The sequence below is a fragment of the Pristiophorus japonicus genome, unplaced genomic scaffold (genome assembly GCF_044704955.1).
Source record: "Pristiophorus japonicus isolate sPriJap1 unplaced genomic scaffold, sPriJap1.hap1 HAP1_SCAFFOLD_190, whole genome shotgun sequence".
Lineage (NCBI taxonomy): Eukaryota > Metazoa > Chordata > Chondrichthyes > Pristiophoridae > Pristiophorus > Pristiophorus japonicus.
In genome coordinates this window covers 819,514-825,532 of record NW_027251590.1, presented here as the reverse complement: position 1 = coordinate 825,532, position 6,019 = coordinate 819,514, and positions in this window count along the sequence as shown.

The following is a 6,019-nucleotide window of genomic DNA, read 5'->3' as shown; positions in this document are numbered from 1 at the left end:
GAAGTCCTGCTACAGCTGTACAGGGCATTGGTAAGACCACACCTGGAGTACTGCTCACAGTTTTGGTCTGGACTTGTCTCCATTCCCGTGCCGAGGGGATTGCAACACCAGACGGGTAGGGCCACTGTGTGTAATGTGCAAGTCAGTCAGAATTGTCAGCAAGCTTTTTCTAATTGGAGATTTTATTTAGTGGAAACTTTGACACTATTGCAGATTTTGTACCAAAGATCAATTTAGGATTAAAGTAAAAGTTCATAATTTTATTGCAAACTGAATTTCTGTTGAGAGTCGCTGAATTAAGGGGAAAGATAACACACAGCGTTTCTTAAATGGACACTGCACCCGAGAACACAATCAGCAATATATCCAGAATATTAAAGTCCAGCCCAGTTATAGGGTTATTAACATCAGCAGAAACAAACCCCAACTATCAGAATGAACATGGTTCAGTTGGGATGTGATTAACAGCAGCAATAACAGCAGATTCCAACCCCTGCAGTTACTTGTGAACTCGCTGGTGTCTCAGCAGGTTATATTTCTGAGTAAATCCCTTCCCACACTCAAAGCAGGTGAAGGGTCGCTCCCCAGTGTGAACTCGCTGGTGAGTTACAAGGTGGGATGACCCAGTGAATCCCTTCCCACACACAGGGCAGGTGAACAGCCTCTCCCCAGTGTGACAGGTTAGATGCAGGAAGAATGTTCCCAATGTTGGGGAAGTCCAGAACTAGGGGCCAAAGTCTAAGGATAAGGGGTAAGACATTTAGGACCGAGATGAGGAGAAACTTCTTCACCCAGAGAGTGGTGAACCTGTGGAATTCTCTACCACAGAAAGTAGTTGAGGCCAATTCACTAAATATATTCAAAAAGGAGTTGGATGTAGTCCTTACTACTCGGGGGATCAAGGGGTATGGTGAGAAAGCAGGAATGGGGTACTGAAGTTGTGTGTTCAGCCATGAACTCATTGAATGGCGGTGCAGGCTCGAAGGGCCGAATGGCCTACTCCTGCACCTATTTTCTATGTTTCTATGTGACTGCGTCGATGAATTTCCAGCTCAGACGGTGATCTGAATCCCTTCCCACAGTCCCCACATTTCCACGGTTTCTCCATGGTGCGGGTATCCTTCTTGTGACTCTCCAGGTTGAATGATCAGTTGAAGCCTCGCCCACACACACACAACACGTTTACAGACTCTCCGCGCTGTGAATGGTGCGATGTTTTTCCAGGTTATGTAACTGGTTAAAGCTCTTTCCACAGGCAGTGCACTGGAACACTCTCACTCGGGTATGTGTGTCTCAGTGCCTTTCCAGTCACACTGATGTTTGAAAACTATTCCCACAGACAGAACAGACAAACATTTCTCCTTCCACTTTCAAAGGCTGATGATATTCAGGTCCTGATGAATCGATTGACTCCGTCAGATCTTGACGCGATGTTTGGTTTGTGTTTCCTGTCTGAAAATCTCCCCTTCTAATACGCTGTAAAAGGAGATAACACAACTCATCACTGTCAGTACAAGACAGAAATTTAGAATAGACACATCTAGTTTCCATGGAACATTCTTTCCTCTCTTGTTCTTCCAAAGCTGTAAATCCCTGTCCCACACATTGTCCCTCCTGCTGTGCTGAAATCCAAACCCATCACACATCTCTAGACTGTTTCTCCTCCACTCTCAGTTTTCACCACCAATTCTGGCTGGGTTCAGAAATACACTCCCTGGGTCCCCTCCCCTTAAGTGTCGGTGCTGACTCTGGCTGGTTTCAGTTCTACACTCACTGGTTGGTTCCCCTCCCTCCCATCTCTCTCCTGCCCTGAAGGTGCTGACTCTGGCTGGGTTCATTTATACACTCACCAGTTCCTCTCCTTCCCCTGAAGGTGCTGATTCTGGCTGGGCTCAGCTCAACATTCACTGGTTCCCCTCCCTCCCGTCCCCAAAAGGTGCTGACTCACACAGTGTTCAGTTCTAAGCTCACTGGTTCCCCTCCCTCTCCCTCCCCTGAAGGTGCTGACACTGGCTGGGTTCACTTCTGCACTCACTGGTTCCCCTCCCTCTCCCTCCCCTGAAGGTGCTGACACTGGCTGGGTTCACTTCTGCACTCACTGGTTCCCCTCCCTCTCCCTCCCATGAAGGTGCTGACACTGGCTGGGTTCACTTCTGCACTCACTGGTTCCCCTCCCTCCCCTCCCCTGAAGGTGCTGACACTGGCTGGGTTCACTTCTGCACTCACTGGTTCCCCTCCCTCCCCTCCCCTGAAGGTGCTGATTCTGGCTGGGCTCAGCTCAACATTCACTGGTTCCCCTCCCTCCCGTCCCCAAAAGGTGCTGACTCACACAGTGTTCAGTTCTAAGCTCACTGGTTCCCCTCCCTCTCCCTCCCATGAAGGTGCTGACACTGGCTGGGTTCACTTCTGCACTCACTGGTTCCCCTCCCTCTCCCTCCCCTGAAGGTGCTGACTCTGGCTGGGTTCACTTCTGCACTCACTGGTTCCCCTCCCTCTCCCTCCCCTGAAGGTGCTGACTCTGGCTGGGTTCACTTCTGCACTCACTGGTTCCCCTCCCTTCCTGAAGGTGCTCTGTGGCTGGTTTCTCTTCGACAGACACTGACATTGCTCACTTTGTTCCTGCACTAAGATGGCCACGCACGCGCTGTGCTACTCACTGAATCAAGATGGCACAGCGCTGAACCCGACTTCCTGTACCAAGATGGCCACCGTTAGCCTGGGCCTGTGATTGGGAGAAAGCCCCGAAGCTGCAATCGCCGATATTCTGGTTGTTATTCCGGGCTTGCGGCGGGCACCGGTTGTTTATGAAGCCTCCCCGGTTCCCGGCTGGTCCATTACTCCCCTCCACCCCGCGGAAAATGAAACTTCTGTGGACAGTGTGCACACCATGTCGCCTCAGTCATTATACGCACCGCGCATGCTCCAAACACAGCCAGGGCCTGCGCCTGCGCACTGAGCTCCTGTAGTCTGGGTGCGGCACATTCTCCCCCGCGGGGCATGCTGGGTACATAAGGCCATCCCCCACCCCCCCCACCGAGCCTGCTCCACATTCAATATCATGGCTCATAGGCTCAGCTCCACTTCCCTGCCCGCTCCCCATAATCTTTTACTCCCTTGCCACACCTGTCGTACTATGCACAGTTTTGCCCTCCTTATCTCAGAAAGGATATACTTGTCTTGCTTCGATATCGAGTAAAGCTCCCAAGCATTCCAGAATAGATATTCATTGGTTAGATACAGAGTAAAGCTCCCTCTACACTGTCCCATCAAACACTCCCAGGGCAGGTACAGGGGGTTAGATACAGAGTAAAGCTCCCTCTACACTGTCCCATCAAACACTCCCAGGGCAGGTACAGCATGGTGTTAGATACAGAGTAAAGCTCCCTCTACACTGTCCCATCAACCACTCCCAGGGCAGGTACAGGGGGTTAGATACAGAGTAAAGCTCCCTCTACCCCGTCCCGTCAAACACTCCCAGGGCAGGTACAGCATGGGGTTAGATACAGAGTAAAGCTCCCTCTACACTGTCCCATCAAACACTCCCAGGGCAGGTACAGGGGATTAGATACAGAGTAAAGCTCCCTCTACACTGTTCTGAACAATCCAAGGTCAGGTACAGCCGGGTTATATAAAGAGTAAAGCTCCCTCTAACTGTCCTAAAGAATCCCAGGGCAGGTACAGCAAGGGTTACAATTTAAAGCTCGCTTTTCACTGACCCATCAAACACTCCCAGGGCAGGTACAGCATAGATTAAATACACAGTAAGGATCCCTCTGCACTTTCCTACCAGATATTCCCAGGGCAGGTACAGCACAGGTTAGATACAGAGGAAAGCTCTCTCAACATTGTCCCATCAAACACTGCCAGGGCCGGTACAGCACAGGTTAGACACTGAGTGTATCTCCCCCAAACACTCCAGGGCAGGAACAGCATAGGATAAATAGAGTAATTTCTCCCTCTACCCTGTCCCAACAAACAATCCCAGGGCAGGTACAGCACATGTTAGATACAGAGTGAAGCTCACTCTACACTGACCTATCGAACACTCCCAGGGCAAGTACAGCATAATTTAGATGCAGGGTAAACCTCTCTCTAAACAGCCAATCCAAAAATGCCCAGGACAGGCACAACACACGGTAGTTACAGAATAAAGCTCCCTCTACACTGTCCCATCAAACTTTCCCAGGGCAGGTACAACATGGGTTAAATACAGAGTAAAGCTCCCTCTATACTGTTCCACCAGATGTTTCCAGGGCAGATACAGCACAGGTTAGACACAGAGTACATCTCCCTCTATACTGTCTCACCAGACATTCCCAGGCAGGTAAAGTGCAGGTTACTTTAAGATTAAATATCCCTCTAGCCTGCACAGGATAGTCAGAGAGTAAAGCTTCCCATAAACTGATCCATCAGCACTCCCAGGGCAAGTACGGCACTGATTAAATACAGAGTAAATATCCCTCTACATTGTCCCATCAACCACTCCCAGGGCAGGAACAGCACGGGTTAGATACAGAGTAAATCTCTCTCTACACTGTCCCATCAAACACTCCGAGGGAAGATACAGCATGGATTAGATACAGAGAAAAGCTTGCTCTACACTAACCCATCAAAAACTGCCAGGGCAGGTACAGCACGGGTTAGACAGAAAGGTTTAAGCTGGGTGTTCCAGAACTTGGAGCCTGGCCAACAGAAGGCACAGCCACCAAAGGTTGAACAATTATAATCAGAGATACTCAGGAAGACAGATATCTCATGGGGCAGGGGGGCGGTGTTGGAGGAGATTACAGAGCTAGGGAGGGGCGAGGCCATGGAGGGATTTGAAAATAAATGTTAGAATTTTGAAATCAAGGTGTTGTTTAATCAGAAGCCAATGTAGGTCAGTGAGCACAGGGGTGATGGGTGAGCTGGACTTGGTGCCGAGTTTTGGATCAACTCTAGTTTATGTAGGGTAGAATGTGGGAGGAGTGCGTTGGAATAGACAAGTTCAGAAGTAACAAAGGCATAGATGAGGGCTTCAGCAGTGGATGAGCTGAGGCAAGATCATAGATGGGCGATGTTACAGAGGTGGAAATAGGCAGTGTTCATTATGTTGTGGATATGTGGTCAAAAACTTATTTCAGGGTTAAGTATGACACCAAGATTGCGAACAGTCTGGTTCAGCCTCAGACAGAAGTTGGGGAGAGGGATGGAGTCAGTGGCTAGGGAACGGGGTTTGTGGCAATGAAAATTACAAATATCAGAATATTTCACAGGTTATCACGTGCAAGATGTGTGGATGAGTTTTTAAAATTAAATCGGTTTCAAAACCAGGTTAACTGATACAGAAAGTAACGGATTTCAAATCTTATGCAAGACAGTTCAATAAAGGGGTGGTTCAAAGGATTTCAGCTGAGTTTAAAGTGAGACACTGCAGTTCAGTCTACTACAACCACAAGTCATGTATTCAAACGGAACAAGTTTGGTGTTGATATGATAGAAGGTGAACTGGGTGAGAAGTGATTAAGAAAAAGCCCTAAAATGCAACAGTTGGTAACAGACCATCAATCAGTCTCCTCTGATCATGGAGGGATCAAATATTCAACACACTGTGTTTGAAACTGTTAAGTCTTGGATAAAGAGTCAGACTAGACACTACAAGTTCAAAGTAAGTGTGACCGTAGTCCTTTATTGCAGATCTCAGAGTGCCTCTCCAGCCTGTGAAGCCTCCTTATATACAGGTGTTCCCAAGTTCCCTTGGGACTCCAGGAGGTAAGCCCTCTGGTGGTTAGACATTACAGGTTTACATACATAACAGAAATAAAGATAATTTATTCAACATTTATTCACAATATTAATCTTCAGCTCAGATGTAGGGGTTACTATCATCAGAAACAAACAAGAGCTGCCAGAATGAACATGGTTCAGTGCCCAGTGCAATCCCAGTAAATCCTGTTCTATTCACAAAGGCAGCCTTTCTCCCTAGCCCATTTAAAGCTGAGTTGAGGAGGAATTTCTTCTCTCAGAGGGTTGTCAATCT